Below are 6,571 nucleotides of genomic sequence, written 5' to 3'. Positions count from 1 at the left end.
AGGAATAATCAGTAACTTACTAACGCCATAATTAGTTAATAGTATTAATATTCACCCCTTAATGTGAAGTGTGAAGTGTTCATGTACAGAGGAAATGATGTAATGTAGCTAAGGTAAAGCTGTTCGTGTTGACCGCGCTCTCCTGTAACGTGTCGCGTGACGTCTCTGTTCTGTCCTAATTAAATCGGAGTATTCGCTACTCTTTATTAGAACGTGATGTAACCATATCATAAAGATTAATTAAAACCCGTGATGGAGCGTCAGGGGAAAGTTCTGTGGAATAATGAAGTGAGAATAAAAATGGAGAATAAAGAGTGTGATTTTTAATTTAGTGGTCATGTGGGATCAGTGCGTAATTAGAGCGGATGTGAAAGAAATCAGCGCTGTGCTCAGATGTAATTTATAACGCAGCGCACGATAATGAAGCTGTAATCTGTCGGATTGAAAAGGGGACGGGTTCTAAATGAGGCGCGTGAAGCTCTGTCACGCCGCGCTGAGAGAGAGATGCAGGAGTGTGGTGTTCACGTTGCCTGGAAATGTCAGAAAGAGATGAGGTCTGAACCATGTTAGTGCATCTAAAAGTGTTCAGTGTGCAACATTTCAACAAATCACAATAGAGAATTAAAAGCGGGATGAAATCTCCTCCATTCTGCACGACTACATGACCTCGATTTACTGTCTCCTGGCTTCATTAAGTCGTGCATGAGTAACAATCACAGCATGATATACAAAAAATAAAATAAAACACAAATAAGAGGATGTGCTGGATCAAGTGCTATTCTATTCTCTGCTCTTCTATACTGAATAATGAGAGTGGAAGCCATTTTGTCCACTAAAGCAGCTGCGTAACTCCACTCTGAATACCAGGAACTTTCCCCACGTAACTTCTGGAGTAAATATGACCAGTTAAACACAATTTATAATTTATAATTTTTTGTATATTATATTCTATATATTTTTATACACATATTTTTTAGTCCTTTCATATATTTTTTATGTATATATTTTTATATATTTAATATTTTTCTATATTTTCTTATTTTATGTCAGAACAGTATGTGTATGGTTATACAGGTGACAAATACAATTTGAATTTTGAAAAATAAAATGACACTTAATCACACTTCTTACCCTGTTTAAGGGCCAGTGTGAGCTTAGTGTAATAAATGAAATGCTGTTTGGTTTACAGCTACATCTTACGCTCTAATTTAGACCTGACTGTGTAACTTCAGGTGGTCGCAATTAATTTGCAGGTTTATAAGCAACACATAATTAAAGTTCAGCTTGAACAAAATGAGGAGAAGTCAAAGCGAGGACCGATCAAAGAGCTCAGAAACAATGAGTTCAAAGAGCTCTTTGATACGGCCGTCATTAAAGTTACTCGATTAATAGACATCTTGGCTTTCGAGAGCCTTTGCTGGGTTTTTTAGTTCATCTCCAAACACATGCACATCAAAGTGTGTATTCAGCCGAATGTTTACACACACACACACACACGTGCGATGTCACTGCCTCGGCGTAGGCTGACGGACAGTAACCGGTGGAGAAAAGTGGTAGCTTCGGGAATTGTAATTACACAAACACAAATTGGAGCCATGACATTTCATTTGTACAGAATTTCAACGTCTCATAAAGCTCGAGAGTCAATGCCATTTAATTTATTGTGTGCAGAATTCATTTAGAGTTACTTTAATGAGAATTTCTGCAAATCATTTAAAAACTGCACTTTTAAGAATATAAATATTAAATCAGTGAGATTCTATCTACATCTACATACATTCTACATTTTATTTAAACCCTGAACACCTCAACCTGCACCATAACTCCGCCCCTCACTTTAACCCCACCCCCTGAGGAAATTAGGAGCTCTGTGTGTGTGTACTCACTTACAGCTCATGCATTTCAGTTTTATAATTGATGATAAAGCAGGAAAGTGTAGAGAACACATGACGTGTCACTCTGGTCATATTTCCATTCCACTCTATTCACCATGCAGTGTGACGCCTCATTCATATTTATTAACCTTTCCTGTGATGTTCTCTCCCTCCCACTGAACACATCTGATACACGACATTAAACATTCATATGTTTGTTGCTTCACAAATAATCCAGACCCCAATAACCCTAATCCTAACCCCAATAACCCTAATCCTAACCCCAGTAACCTTAATCCTTACCCCAGTAACCCTAGTCCTAACCCCAATAACCCTGATCCTAACCCAAATAACCCTAATCCTAACCCTAATAACCCTAATCTAACCCCAGTAACCTTAATCCTAACCCCAGTAACCCTAATCCTAACCCCAGTAACCCTAATCCTAACCCCAGTAACCTTAATCCTAACCCCAGTAACCTTAATCCTAACCCCAGTAACCCTAATCCTAACCCCAATAACCTTAATCCTAACCCCAATAACCCTGATCCTAACCCCAGAAACCCTAATCCTAACCCCAATAACCCTGATCCTAACCCCAATAACCCTAATCCTAACCCCAGTAACCCTGATCCTAACCCCAATAACCTTAATCCTAACCCCAATAACCCTAATCCTAACCCCAGTAACCCTGATCCTAACCCCAATAACCCTAATCCTAACCCCAGTAACCCTAATCCTAACCCCAATAACCCTAATCCTAACCCCAGTAACCCTGATCCTAACCCCAATAACCTTAATCCTAACCCCAATAACCCTGATCCTAACCCCAATAACCCTAATCCTAACCCCAGTAAACTTAATCCTTACCCCAGTAACCCTAATCCTAACCCCAATAACCCTAATCCTAACCCCAATAACCCTAATCCTAACCCAAATAACCCTAATCTAACCCCAGTAACCTTAATCCTAACCCCAGTAACCCTAATCCTAACCCCAGTAACCCTAATCCTAACCCCAATAACCTTAATCCTAACCCCAATAACCTTAATCCTAACCCCAGTAACCCTAATCCTAACCCCAGTAACCTTAATCCTAACCCCAATAACCCTGATCCTAACCCCAGAAACCTTAATCCTAACCCTAATAACCCTAATCCTAACCCCAGTAACCCTAATCCTAACCCCAGTAACCCTAATCCTAACCCTAATAACCCTGATCCTAACCCCAATAACCCTGATCCTAACCCCAATAACCCTGATCCTAACCCCAGTAACCCTAATCCTAACCCCAGTAACCCTAATCCTAACCCCAGTAACCTTAATCCTAACCGCAGTAACCCTAATCCTAACCCCAATAACCCTAATCCTAACCCCAGTAACCCTAATCCTAACCCCAGTAACCCTGATCCTAACCCCAGTAACCCTGATCCTAACCCCAATAACCCTGATCCTAACCCCAGTAACCCTGATCCTAACCCCAATAACCCTGATCCTAACCCCAATAACCCTGATCCTAACCCCAGTAACCCTGATCCTATCCCCAGTAACCCTGATCCTAACCCCAGTAACCCTGATCCTAACCCCAGTAACCTTAATCCTAACCCCAATAACCCTGATCCTAACCCCAGTAACCCTAATCCTAACCCCAGTAACCCTGATCCTAACCCCAATAACCCTGATCCTAACCCCAGTAACCCTGATCCTAACCCCAATAACCCTGATCCTAACCCCAGTAACCCTGATCCTAACTCCAGTAACCCTGATCCTAACCCCAGTAACCCTAATCCTAACCCCAATAACCTTAATCCTAACCCCAGTAACCTTAATCCTAACCCCAGTAACCCTGATCCTAACCCCAGTAACCCTGATCCTAACCCCAGTAACCCTGATCCTAACCCCAATAACCCTAATCCTAACCCCAATAACCCTGATCCTAACCCCAGTAACCTTAATCCTAACCCCAATAACCCTAATCCTAACCCCAGTAACCCTAATCCTAACCCTAATAACCCTAATCCTAACCCCAATAACCCTAATCCTAACCCCAGTAAACTTAATCCTTACCCCAGTAACCCTAATCCTAACCCCAATAACCCTGATCCTAACCCAAATAACCCTAATCCTAACCCCAATAACCCTGATCCTAACCCCAATAACCCTGATCCTAACCCCAATAACCCTAATCCTAACCCCAGTAACCCTGATCCTAACCCCAATAACCTTAATCCTAACCCCAGTAACCCTAATCCTAACCCCAGTAACCCTGATCCTAACCCCAATAACCCTAATCCTAACCCCAGTAACCCTAATCCTAACCCCAATAACCCTAATCCTAACCCCAGTAACCCTGATCCTAACCCCAATAACCTTAATCCTAACCCCAATAACCCTGATCCTAACCCCAATAACCCTAATCCTAACCCCAGTAAACTTAATCCTTACCCCAGTAACCCTAATCCTAACCCCAATAACCCTAATCCTAACCCCAATAACCCTAATCCTAACCCAAATAACCCTAATCCTAACCCTAATAACCCTAATCTAACCCTAATAACCCTGATCCTAACCCCAATAACCCTGATCCTAACCCCAATAACCCTGATCCTAACCCCAATAACCCTGATCCTAACCCCAGTAACCCTAATCCTAACCCCAGTAACCCTAATCCTAACCCCAGTAACCTTAATCCTAACCGCAGTAACCCTAATCCTAACCCCAATAACCCTAATCCTAACCCCAGTAACCCTAATCCTAACCCCAGTAACCCTGATCCTAACCCCAGTAACCCTGATCCTAACCCCAATAACCCTGATCCTAACCCCAGTAACCCTGATCCTAACCCCAATAACCCTGATCCTAACCCCAATAACCCTGATCCTAACCCCAGTAACCCTGATCCTATCCCCAGTAACCCTGATCCTATCCCCAGTAACCCTGATCCTAACCCCAGTAACCTTAATCCTAACCCCAATAACCCTGATCCTAACCCCAGTAACCCTAATCCTAACCCCAGTAACCCTGATCCTAACCCCAATAACCCTGATCCTAACCCCAGTAACCCTGATCCTAACCCCAATAACCCTGATCCTAACCCCAGTAACCCTGATCCTAACTCCAGTAACCCTGATCCTAACCCCAGTAACCCTGATCCTAACCCCAATAACCTTAATCCTAACCCCAGTAACCCTGATCCTAACCCCAGTAACCCTGATCCTAACCCCAATAACCCTGATCCTAACCCCAGTAACCCTGATCCTAACTCCAGTAACCCTGATCCTAACCCCAGTAACCCTGATCCTAACCCCAGTAACCTTAATCCTAACCCCAGTAACCCTGATCCTAACCCCAGTAACCCTGATCCTAACCCCAGTAACCCTGATCCTAACCCCAATAACCCTAATCCTAACCCCAATAACCCTGATCCTAACCCCAGTAACCTTAATCCTAACCCCAATAACCCTAATCCTAACCCCAGTAACCCTAATCCTAACCCTAATAACCCTAATCCTAACCCTAATAACCCTAATCCTGACAGGTATTTATGTAGAAAGGGGTAAATGGTGTAAATTGTGTATATGCACCTTGATCAATAAATTTGCGACATTAAAAACTTTTAAAGAAAGCTCAGTTTTCTTTCTCTTCTCTAATTAAGACTTGTTTCTGTGACTCTGAGAGGAAGTGGAGATCTCGACTCACAGCATTATAATAAAGCAGCTGTGCTGTGACAGGAAGTGATTCTCCTTCACCAGATGGCTGGGTGACACTTTCAACATGACGAGACGCCACAGCTCGTGGTTTACGGTACATCAGGAGTGTTTCCACGCTGAACGATGGCTTACGCACCTGTCGTCTATGAGTGTGTGTGTGTGTGTGTGTATTCCAAAGTGCATGATGGCACTAGAAAGTGGAGCATCTGCTTTTATGCAAATACTGAACAGAAAAGTGTTTAATCTGAGCTGAGCTGGCGGTGTTGCAGGAGTGTAACGCGACGCTACTGCCTGTACCTCTGCCTGTCTCAGTCTAGAACACATTATCTGTTCATTCTGTCTTTATTTAAAATAAAATCTGTTTAATGCCTGACACTGTGCTGCAGCCCTGTTTCTGATCCACAGTCCATCATTTAGCTCCTCGTATAGAAAACATTACACTGTTTAGAGTTGCTCTGGATGCCTCTACACTGAGGTTACGCTACAATTAATCAGGATTCAAGCATCAGCGACTGCAGCGATGGAAACAGTGGCCTGAAAAAATGTTTCTTTTTGATGTAGCTGGTTAAATAAATTTCATGCTTCTGTGTGTCCAGAGTTCACTTGCTGTCATTATTTTCTGACGACTCGGGATAATTTAGTTGTCCTCCTGAGTGTTTTATTCCTCTTATACCACAGCATTTTACCAACAATGTTTTAAGTCTATTTTTTTTCTCTATCTTGAAGTTAATAAGACAAAAAATCGCAGCTTGTCATGTTACTGAGAAACTGTAAAGAAGCGTAAACTCCTCTGTCCTGAAGATGTCGGAAAACTTAGTTACAGCTTCACCTCTGACTGTTACAAAGCGCTGACACTGGAGACTCCTTCTCTTTACAGAAAACTTCACCATATCAATGATTTTTTTATTCTAATTCAAATTTTATTGGTCACATACACAACCATACACAGTAGCACGTGCAGTGAAATGCTTTTTTCAACAGTCCATGAC

At 42.3% G+C, this 6,571-nt stretch overlaps 1 long non-coding RNA gene across 1 annotated transcript in view; it reads left to right on the top strand.

Annotated features, from left to right (window-relative positions):
- Positions 1-6,131, top strand: part of LOC113525588 (uncharacterized) — a 15,828-nt gene extending 9,697 nt beyond the window's left edge. Inside the window, exon 3 of the long non-coding RNA XR_003402683.3 lies at positions 5,528-6,131. This is a non-coding gene — a long non-coding RNA (uncharacterized LOC113525588). The remainder of the gene's footprint in view (positions 1-5,527) is intronic.
- The last annotated feature ends 440 nt before the right edge of the window (positions 6,132-6,571 follow it).

This window comes from Pangasianodon hypophthalmus, chromosome 19 (assembly GCF_027358585.1).
Source record: "Pangasianodon hypophthalmus isolate fPanHyp1 chromosome 19, fPanHyp1.pri, whole genome shotgun sequence".
In the NCBI taxonomy this organism is placed as follows: domain Eukaryota; kingdom Metazoa; phylum Chordata; class Actinopteri; order Siluriformes; family Pangasiidae; genus Pangasianodon; species Pangasianodon hypophthalmus.
Note: the sequence above shows the minus strand (reverse complement) of the source record. Positions and strands in the feature narration are given on the sequence as shown.